The sequence below is a fragment of the Lissotriton vulgaris genome, unplaced genomic scaffold, assembly GCF_964263255.1.
Source record: "Lissotriton vulgaris unplaced genomic scaffold, aLisVul1.2 SCAFFOLD_1521, whole genome shotgun sequence".
NCBI classification, from domain to species: domain Eukaryota; kingdom Metazoa; phylum Chordata; class Amphibia; order Caudata; family Salamandridae; genus Lissotriton; species Lissotriton vulgaris.
Window position 1 is genome coordinate 209169 of NW_028253251.1, and position 12304 is coordinate 221472.

Sequence of the window (12304 nt, forward strand, 5' to 3'; positions counted from 1 at the left end):
AACACACTTATTTTAGTTGAAAAAGTCATATTTCACATCCAACAGTCATTTAGAGTCAAAAGATTAAATGTTAAAATTTCATCATTATAGACCATTTTGGGAACGTTCGACATGTCCGGAGTCATCGTTTTTCATCCGAAAATTGATTTTTTGGACTGTACCAAAAATGATTCAAAATGTCAATTGGATCGTGCCTCATGTTGAATAACCACTTTTTAAACCCTCACAGTGACCAAAATGGCCATTTTATACAGAGTTTTGCTTATTTAAAAGCTTCAATTTTGACCCATTTCAGTCACAGAAATGACTTTAAACACACTTATTTTAGTTGAAAAAGTCATAATTCACATCCAACAGTCATTTAGAGTCAAAAGATTAAATGTTAAAATTTCAATATTATAGACCATTTTGGGAACGTTCGACATGTCCGGAGTCATCGTTTTTCATCCGAAAATTGATTTTTTGGACTGTACCAAAAATGATTCAAAATGTCAATTGGATCGTGTCTCATGTTGAATAACCACTTTTTAAACCCTCACAGTGACCAAAATTGCCATTTTTACAGAGTTTTGCTTACTCAAAAGCTTCAATTTTGACCCGTTTCAGTCACAGAAATGACTTTAAACACACTTATTTTAGTTGAAAAAGTCATAATTCACATCCAACAGTCATTTAGAGTCAAAAGAATAAATGTTAAAATTTCATCATTATAGACCATTTTGGGAACGTTCGACATGTCCGGAGTCATCGTTTTTCATCCGAAAATTGATTTTTTGGACTGTACCAAAAATGATTCAAAATGTCAATTGGATCGTGCCTCATGTTGAATAACCACTTTTTAAACCCTCACAGTGACCAAAATTGCCATTTTTACAGAGTTTTGCTTACTCAAAAGCTTCAATTTTGACCCGTTTCAGGCACAGAAATGACTTTAAACAGACTTCTTTTAGTTCAAAAAGTCATAATTCACATCCAACAGTCATTTAGAGTCAAAAGATTAAATGTTAAAATTTCATCATTATAGGCCATTTTGGGAACGTTCGACATGTCCGGAGTCATCGTTTTTCATCCGAAAATTGATTTTTTGGACTGTACCAAAAATGATTCAAAATGTCAATTGGATCGTGCCTCATGTTGAATAACCACTTTTTAAACCCTCACAGTGACCAAAATGGCCATTTTATACAGAGTTTTGCTTATTTAAAAGCTTCAATTTTGACCCATTTCAGTCACAGAAATGACTTTAAACACACGTATTTTAGTTGAAAAAGTCATAATTCACATCCAACAGTCATTTAGAGTCAAAAGATTAAATGTTAAAATTTCAATATTATAGACCATTTTGGGAACGTTCGACGTGTCCGGAGTCATCGTTTTTCATCCAAAAATTGATTTTTTGGACTGTACCAAAAATGATTCAAAATGTCAATTGGATCGTGCCTCATGTTGAATAACCACTTTTTAAACCCTCACAGTGACCAAAATTGCCATTTTTACAGAGTTTTGCTTACTCAAAAGCTTCAATTTTGACCCGTTTCAGGCACAGAAATGACTTTAAACACACTTATTTTAGTTGAAAAAGTCATAATTCACATCCAACAGTCATTTAGAGTCAAAAGATTAAATGTTAAAATTTCATCATTATAGACCATTTTGGGAACGTTCGACATGTCCGGAGTCATCGTTTTTCATCCGAAAATTGATTTTTTGGACTGTACCAAAAATGATTCAAAATGTCAATTGGATCGTGCCTCATGTTGAATAACCACTTTTTAAACCCTCAAAGTGACCAAAATGGCCATTTTACAGAGTTTTGCTAACTCAAAAGCTTCAATTTTAACCCGTTTCAGTCACAGAAATGACTTTAAAAACACTTATTTTAGTTGAAAAAGTCATAATTCACATCCAACAGTCATTTAGAGTCAAAAGATTAAATGTTAAAATTTCATCATTATAGACCATTTTGGGAACGTTCGACATGTCCGGAGTCATAGTTTTTCATCCGAAAATTGATTTTTTGGACTGTACCAAAAATGATTCAAAATGTCAATTGGATCGTGCCTCATGTTTAATAACCACTTTTTAAACCCTCACAGTGACCAAAATTGCCATTTTTACAGAGTTTTGCTTACTCAAAAGCTTCAATTTTGACCCGTTTCAGTCACAGAAATGACTTTAAACACACTTATTTTAGTTGAAAAAGTCATAATTCACATCCAACAGTCATTTAGAGTCACAAGATTAAATGTTAAAATTTCATCATTATAGGCCATTTTGGGAACGTTCGACATGTCCGGAGTCATCGTTTTTCATCCGAAAATTGATTTTTTGGACTGTACCAAAAATGATTCAAAATGTCAATTGGATCGTGCCTCATGTTGAATAACCACTTTTTAAACCCTCACAGTGACCAAAATTGCCATTTTTACAGAGTTTTGCTTACTCAAAAGCTTCAATTTTGACCCGTTTCAGGCACAGAAATGACTTTAAACAGACTTATTTTAGTTCAAAAAGTCATAATTCACATCCAACAGTCATTTAGAGTCAAAAGATTAAATGTTAAAATTTCATCATTATAGGCCATTTTGGGAACGTTCGACATGTCCGGAGTCATCGTTTTTCATCCGAAAATTGATTTTTTGGACTGTACCAAAAATGATTCAAAATGTCAATTGGATCGTGCCTCATGTTGAATAGCCACTTTTTAAACCCTCACAGTGACCAAAATGGTCATTTTATACAGAGTTTTGCTTATTTAAAAGCTTCAATTTTGACCCATTTCAGTCACAGAAATGACTTTAAACACACGTATTTTAGTTGAAAAAGTCATAATTCACATCCAACAGTCATTTAGAGTCAAAAGATTAAATGTTAAAATTTCAATATTATAGACCATTTTGGGAACGTTCGACGTGTCCGGAGTCATCGTTTTTCATCCGAAAATTGATTTTTTGGACTGTACCAAAAATGATTCAAAATGTCAATTGGATCGTGCCTCATGTTGAATAACCACTTTTTAAACCCTCAAAGTGACCAAAATGGCCATTTTACAGAGTTTTGCTAACTCAAAAGCTTCAATTTTAACCCGTTTCAGTCACAGAAATGACTTTAAAAACACTTATTTTAGTTGAAAAAGTCATAATTCACATCCAACAGTCATTTTGAGTCAAAAGATTAAATGTTAAAATTTCATCATTATAGACCATTTTGGGAACGTTCGACATGTCCGGAGTCATCGTTTTTCATCCGAAAATTGATTTTTTGGACTGTACCAAAAATGATTCAAAATGTCAATTGGATCGTGCCTCATGTTTAATAACCACTTTTTAAACCCTCACAGTGACCAAAATTGCCATTTTTACAGAGTTTTGCTTACTCAAAAGCTTCAATTTTGACCCGTTTCAGGCACAGAAATGACTTTAAACAGACTTATTTTAGTTGAAAAAGTCATAATTCACATCCAACAGTCATTTAGAGTCAAAAGATTAAATGTTAAAATTTCAATATTATAGACCATTTTGGGAACGTTCGACATGTCCGGAGTCATCGTTTTTCATCCGAAAATTGATTTTTTGGACTGTACCAAAAATGATTCAAAATGTCAATTGGATCGTGCCTCATGTTGAATAACCACTTTTTAAACCCTCAAAGTGACCAAAATGGCCCTTTTACAGAGTTTTGCTAACTCAAAAGCTTCAATTTTGACCCGTTTCAGTCACAGAAATGACTTTAAACACACTTATTTTAGTTGAAAAAGTCATAATTCACATCCAACAGTCATTTAGAGTCAAAAGATTAAATGTTAAAATGTCATCATTATAGACCATTTTGGGAACGTTCGACATGTCCGGAGTCATCGTTTTTCATCCGAAAATTGATTTTTTGGACTGTACCAAAAATGATTCAAAATGTCAATTGGATCGTGCCTCATGTTTAATAACCACTTTTTAAACCCTCACAGTGACCAAAATTGCCATTTTTACAGAGTTTTGCTTACTCAAAAGCTTCAATTTTGACCCGTTTCAGGCACAGAAATGACTTTAAACAGACTTATTTTAGTTGAAAAAGTCATAATTCACATCCAACAGTCATTTAGAGTCAAAAGATTAAATGTTAAAATTTCATCATTATAGGCCATTTTGGGAACGTTCGACATGTCCGGAGTCATCGTTTTTCATCCGAAAATTGATTTTTTGGACTGTACCAAAAATGATTCAAAATGTCAATTGGATCGTGCCTCATGTTGAATAACCACTTTTTAAACCCTCACAGTGACCAAAATTGCCATTTTTACAGAGTTTTGCTTACTCAAAAGCTTCAATTTTGACCCGTTTCAGGCACAGAAATGACTTTAAACACACTTATTTTAGTTGAAAAAGTCATAATTCACATCCAACAGTCATTTAGAGTCAAAAGATTAAATGTTAAAATTTCATCATTATAGACCATTTTGGGAACGTTCGACATGTCCGGAGTCATCGTTTTTCATCCGAAAATTGATTTTTTGGACTGTACCAAAAATGATTCAAAATGTCAATTGGATCATGCCTCATGTTGAATAACCACTTTTTAAACCCTCACAGTGACCAAAATGGCCATTTTATACAGAGTTTTGCTTATTTAAAAGCTTCAATTTTGACCCATTTCAGTCACAGAAATGACTTTAAACACACTTATTTTAGTTGAAAAAGTCATAATTCACATCCAACAGTCATTTAGAGTCAAAAGATTAAATGTTAAAATTTCAATATTATAGACCATTTTGGGAACGTTCGACATGTCCGGAGTCATCGTTTTTCATCCGAAAATTGATTTTTTGGACTGTACCAAAAATGATTCAAAATGTCAATTGGATCGTGCCTCATGTTGAATAACCACTTTTTAAACCCTCACAGTGACCAAAATTGCCATTTTTACTGAGTTTTGCTTACTCAAAAGCTTCAATTTTGACCCGTTTCAGGCACAGAAATGACTTTAAACACACTTATTTTAGTAGAAAAAGTCATAATTCACATCCAACAGTCATTTAGAGTCAAAAGATTAAATGTTAAAATTTCATCATTATAGACCATTTTGGGAACGTTCGACATGTCCGGAGTCATCGTTTTTCATCCGAAAATTGATTTTTTGGACTGTACCAAAAATGATTCAAAATGTCAATTGGATCGTGCCTCATGTTGAATAACCACTTTTTAAACCCTCACAGTGACCAAAATTGCCATTTTTACAGAGTTTTGCTTACTCAAAAGCTTCAATTTTGACCCGTTTCAGTCACAGAAATGACTTTAAACACACTTATTTTAGTTGAAAAAGTCATAATTCACATCCAACAGTCATTTAGAGTCAAAAGATTAAATGTTAAAATTTCATCATTATAGACCATTTTGGGAACGTTCGACATGTCCGGAGTCATCGTTTTTCATCCGAAAATTGATTTTTTGGACTGTACCAAAAATGATTCAAAATGTCAATTGGATCGTGCCTCATGTTGAATAACCACTTTTTAAACCCTCACAGTGACCAAAATGGCCATTTTATACAGAGTTTTGCTTATTTAAAAGCTTCAATTTTGACCCATTTCAGTCACAGAAATGACTTTAAACACACTTATTTTAGTTGAAAAAGTCATAATTCACATCCAACAGTCATTTAGAGTCAAAAGATTAAATGTTAAAATTTCAATATTATAGACCATTTTGGGAACGTTCGACATGTCCGGAGTCATCGTTTTTCATCCGAAAATTGATTTTTTGGACTGTACCAAAAATGATTCAAAATGTCAATTGGATCGTGTCTCATGTTGAATAACCACTTTTTAAACCCTCACAGTGACCAAAATTGCCATTTTTACAGAGTTTTGCTTACTCAAAAGCTTCAATTTTGACCCGTTTCAGTCACAGAAATGACTTTAAACACACTTATTTTAGTTGAAAAAGTCATAATTCACATCCAACAGTCATTTAGAGTCAAAAGAATAAATGTTAAAATTTCATCATTATAGACCATTTTGGGAACGTTCGACATGTCCGGAGTCATCGTTTTTCATCCGAAAATTGATTTTTTGGACTGTACCAAAAATGATTCAAAATGTCAATTGGATCGTGCCTCATGTTGAATAACCACTTTTTAAACCCTCACAGTGACCAAAATTGCCATTTTTACAGAGTTTTGCTTACTCAAAAGCTTCAATTTTGACCCGTTTCAGGCACAGAAATGACTTTAAACAGACTTCTTTTAGTTCAAAAAGTCATAATTCACATCCAACAGTCATTTAGAGTCAAAAGATTAAATGTTAAAATTTCATCATTATAGGCCATTTTGGGAACGTTCGACATGTCCGGAGTCATCGTTTTTCATCCGAAAATTGATTTTTTGGACTGTACCAAAAATGATTCAAAATGTCAATTGGATCGTGCCTCATGTTGAATAACCACTTTTTAAACCCTCACAGTGACCAAAATGGCCATTTTATACAGAGTTTTGCTTATTTAAAAGCTTCAATTTTGACCCATTTCAGTCACAGAAATGACTTTAAACACACATATTTTAGTTGAAAAAGTCATAATTCACATCCAACAGTCATTTAGAGTCAAAAGATTAAATGTTAAAATTTCAATATTATAGACCATTTTGGGAACGTTCGACGTGTCCGGAGTCATCGTTTTTCATCCAAAAATTGATTTTTTGGACTGTACCAAAAATGATTCAAAATGTCAATTGGATCGTGCCTCATGTTGAATAACCACTTTTTAAACCCTCACAGTGACCAAAATTGCCATTTTTACAGAGTTTTGCTTACTCAAAAGCTTCAATTTTGACCCGTTTCAGGCACAGAAATGACTTTAAACACACTTATTTTAGTTGAAAAAGTCATAATTCACATCCAACAGTCATTTAGAGTCAAAAGATTAAATGTTAAAATTTCATCATTATAGACCATTTTGGGAACGTTCGACATGTCCGGAGTCATCGTTTTTCATCCGAAAATTGATTTTTTGGACTGTACCAAAAACGATTCAAAATGTCAATTGGATCGTGCCTCATGTTGAATAACCACTTTTTAAACCCTCAAAGTGACCAAAATGGCCATTTTACAGAGTTTTGCTAACTCAAAAGCTTCAATTTTAACCCGTTTCAGTCACAGAAATGACTTTAAAAACACTTATTTTAGTTGAAAAAGTCATAATTCACATCCAACAGTCATTTAGAGTCAAAAGATTAAATGTTAAAATTTCATCATTATAGACCATTTTGGGAACGTTCGACATGTCCGGAGTCATCGTTTTTCATCCGAAAATTGATTTTTTGGACTGTACCAAAAATGATTCAAAATGTCAATTGGATCGTGCCTCATGTTGAATAACCACTTTTTAAACCCTCAAAGTGACCAAAATGGCCATTTTACAGAGTTTTGCTAACTCAAAAGCTTCAATTTTAACCCGTTTCAGTCACAGAAATGACTTTAAAAACACTTATTTTAGTTGAAAAAGTCATAATTCACATCCAACAGTCATTTAGAGTCAAAAGATTAAATGTTAAAATTTCATCATTATAGACCATTTTGGGAACGTTCGACATGTCCGGAGTCATAGTTTTTCATCCGAAAATTGATTTTTTGGACTGTACCAAAAATGATTCAAAATGTCAATTGGATCGTGCCTCATGTTTAATAACCACTTTTTAAACCCTCACAGTGACCAAAATTGCCATTTTTACAGAGTTTTGCTTACTCAAAAGCTTCAATTTTGACCCGTTTCAGTCACAGAAATGACTTTAAACACACTTATTTTAGTTGAAAAAGTCATAATTCACATCCAACAGTCATTTAGAGTCACAAGATTAAATGTTAAAATTTCATCATTATAGGCCATTTTGGGAACGTTCGACATGTCCGGAGTCATCGTTTTTCATCCGAAAATTGATTTTTTGGACTGTACCAAAAATGATTCAAAATGTCAATTGGATCGTGCCTCATGTTGAATAACCACTTTTTAAACCCTCACAGTGACCAAAATTGCCATTTTTACAGAGTTTTGCTTACTCAAAAGCTTCAATTTTGACCCGTTTCAGGCACAGAAATGACTTTAAACAGACTTATTTTAGTTCAAAAAGTCATAATTCACATCCAACAGTCATTTAGAGTCAAAAGATTAAATGTTAAAATTTCATCATTATAGGCCATTTTGGGAACGTTCGACATGTCCGGAGTCATCGTTTTTCATCCGAAAATTGATTTTTTGGACTGTACCAAAAATGATTCAAAATGTCAATTGGATCGTGCCTCATGTTGAATAGCCACTTTTTAAACCCTCACAGTGACCAAAATTGCCATTTTTACAGAGTTTTGCTTACTCAAAAGCTTCAATTTTGACCCGTTTCAGGCACAGAAATGACTTTAAACAGACTTATTTTAGTTGAAAAAGTCATAATTCACATCCAACAGTCATTTAGAGTCAAAAGATTAAATGTTAAAATTTCAATATTATAGACCATTTTGGGAACGTTCGACATGTCCGGAGTCATCGTTTTTCATCCGAAAATTGATTTTTTGGACTGTACCAAAAATGATTCAAAATGTAAATTGGATCGTGCCTCATGTTGAATAACCACTTTTTAAACCCTCACAGTGACCAAAATTGCCATTTTTACTGAGTTTTGCTTACTCAAAAGCTTCAATTTTGACCCGTTTCAGGCACAGAAATGACTTTAAACACACTTATTTTAGTTGAAAAAGTCATAATTCACATCCAACAGTCATTTAGAGTCAAAAGATTAAATGTTAAAATTTCATCATTATAGACCATTTTGGGAACGTTCGACATGTCCGGAGTCATCGTTTTTCATCCGAAAATTGATTTTTTGGACTGTACCAAAAATGATTCAAAATGTCAATTGGATCGTGCCTCATGTTGAATAACCACTTTTTAAACCCTCACAGTGACCAAAATTGCCATTTTTACAGAGTTTTGCTTACTCAAAAGCTTCAATTTTGACCCGTTTCAGTCACAGAAATGACTTTAAACACACTTATTTTAGTTGAAAAAGTCATAATTCACATCCAACAGTCATTTAGAGTCAAAAGATTAAATGTTAAAATTTCATCATTATAGACCATTTTGGGAACGTTCGACATGTCCGGAGTCATCGTTTTTCATCCGAAAATTGATTTTTTGGACTGTACCAAAAATGATTCAAAATGTCAATTGGATCGTGCCTCATGTTGAATAACCACTTTTTAAACCCTCACAGTGACCAAAATGGCCATTTTATACAGAGTTTTGCTTATTTAAAAGCTTCAATTTTGACCCATTTCAGTCACAGAAATGACTTTAAACACACTTATTTTAGTTGAAAAAGTCATAATTCACATCCAACAGTCATTTAGAGTCAAAAGATTAAATGTTAAAATTTCAATATTATAGACCATTTTGGGAACGTTCGACATGTCCGGAGTCATCGTTTTTCATCCGAAAATTGATTTTTTGGACTGTACCAAAAATGATTCAAAATGTCAATTGGATCGTGTCTCATGTTGAATAACCACTTTTTAAACCCTCACAGTGACCAAAATTGCCATTTTTACAGAGTTTTGCTTACTCAAAAGCTTCAATTTTGACCTGTTTCAGTCACAGAAATGACTTTAAACACACTTATTTTAGTTGAAAAAGTCATAATTCACATCCAACAGTCATTTAGAGTCACAAGATTAAATGTTAAAATTTCATCATTATAGGCCATTTTGGGAACGTTCGACATGTCCGGAGTCATCGTTTTTCATCCGAAAATTGATTTTTTGGACTGTACCAAAAATGATTCAAAATGTCAATTGGATCGTGCCTCATGTTGAATAACCACTTTTTAAACCCTCACAGTGACCAAAATTGCCATTTTTACAGAGTTTTGCTTACTCAAAAGCTTCAATTTTGACCCGTTTCAGGCACAGAAATGACTTTAAACAGACTTATTTTAGTTCAAAAATTCATAATTCACATCCAACAGTCATTTAGAGTCAAAAGATTAAATGTTAAAATTTCATCATTATAGGCCATTTTGGGAACGTTCGACATGTCCGGAGTCATCGTTTTTCATCCGAAAATTGATTTTTTGGACTGTACCAAAAATGATTCAAAATGTCAATTGGATCGTGCCTCATGTTGAATAGCCACTTTTTAAACCCTCACAGTGACCAAAATGGTCATTTTATACAGAGTTTTGCTTATTTAAAAGCTTCAATTTTGACCCATTTCAGTCACAGAAATGACTTTAAACACACGTATTTTAGTTGAAAAAGTCATAATTCACATCCAACAGTCATTTAGAGTCAAAAGATTAAATGTTAAAATTTCAATATTATAGACCATTTTGGGAACGTTCGACGTGTCCGGAGTCATCGTTTTTCATCCGAAAATTGATTTTTTGGACTGTACCAAAAATGATTCAAAATGTCAATTGGATCGTGCCTCATGTTGAATAACCACTTTTTAAACCCTCACAGTGACCAAAATTGCCATTTTTACAGAGTTTTGCTTACTCAAAAGCTTCAATTTTGACCCGTTTCAGGCACAGAAATGACTTTAAACACACTTATTTTAGTTGAAAAAGTCATAATTCACATCCAACAGTAATTTAGAGTCAAAAGATTAAATGTTAAAATTTCATCATTATAGACCATTTTGGGAACGTTCGACATGTCCGGAGTCATCGTTTTTCATCCGAAAATTGATTTTTTGGACTGTACCAAAAATGATTCAAAATGTCAATTGGATCGTGCCTCATGTTGAATAACCACTTTTTAAACCCTCAAAGTGACCAAAATGGCCATTTTACAGAGTTTTGCTAACTCAAAAGCTTCAATTTTAACCCGTTTCAGTCACAGAAATGACTTTAAAAACACTTATTTTAGTTGAAAAAGTCATAATTCACATCCAACAGTCATTTTGAGTCAAAAGATTAAATGTTAAAATTTCATCATTATAGACCATTTTGGGAACGTTCGACATGTCCGGAGTCATCGTTTTTCATCCGAAAATTGATTTTTTGGACTGTACCAAAAATGATTCAAAATGTCAATTGGATCGTGCCTCATGTTGAATAACCACTTTTTAAACCCTCACAGTGACCAAAATTGCCATTTTTACAGAGTTTTGCTTACTCAAAAGCTTCAATTTTGACCCGTTTCAGGCACAGAAATGACTTTAAACACACTTATTTTAGTTGAAAAAGTCATAATTCACATCCAACAGTCATTTAGAGTCAAAAGATTAAATGTTAAAATTTCATCATTATAGACCATTTTGGGAACGTTCGACATGTCCGGAGTCATCGTTTTTCATCCGAAAATTGATTTTTTGGACTGTACCAAAAATGATTCAAAATGTCAATTGGATCGTGCCTCGTGTTGAATAACCACTTTTTAAACCCTCACAGTGACCAAAATGGCCATTTTATACAGAGTTTTGCTTATTTAAAAGCTTCAATTTTGACCCATTTCAGTCACAGAAATGACTTTAAACACACTTATTTTAGTTGAAAAAGTCATAATTCACATCCAACAGTCATTTAGAGTCAAAAGATTAAATGTTAAAATTTCAATATTATAGACCATTTTGGGAACGTTCGACATGTCCGGAGTCATCGTTTTTCATCCGAAAATTGATTTTTTGGACTGTACCAAAAATGATTCAAAATGTCAATTGGATCGTGCCTCATGTTGAATAACCACATTTTAAACCCTCACAGTGACCAAAATGGCCATTTTTACAGAGTTTTGCTTATTTAAAAGCTTCAATTTTGACCCGTTTCAGTCACAGAAATGACTTTAAACACACTTATTTTAGTTGAAATTGTCATAATTCACATCCAACAGTCATTTAGAGTCAAAAGATTAAATGTTAAAATTTCATCATTATAGACCATTTTGGGAACGTTCGACATGTCCGGAGTCATCGTTTTTCATCCGAAAATTGATTTTTTGGACTGTACCAAAAATGATTCAAAATGTCAATTGGATCGTGCCTCATGTTGAATAACCACTTTTTAAACCCTCAAAGTGACCAAAATGGCCATTTTACAGAGTTTTGCTAACTCAAAAGCTTCAATTTTGACCCGTTTCAGTCACAGAAATGACTTTAAACACACTTATTTTAGTTGAAAAAGTCATAATTCACATCCAACAGTCATTTAGAGTCAAAAGATTAAATGTTAAAATTTCATCATTATAGACCATTTTGGGAACGTTCGACATGTCCGGAGTCATCGTTTTTCATCCGAAAATTGATTTTTTTGGACTGTACCAAAAATTATT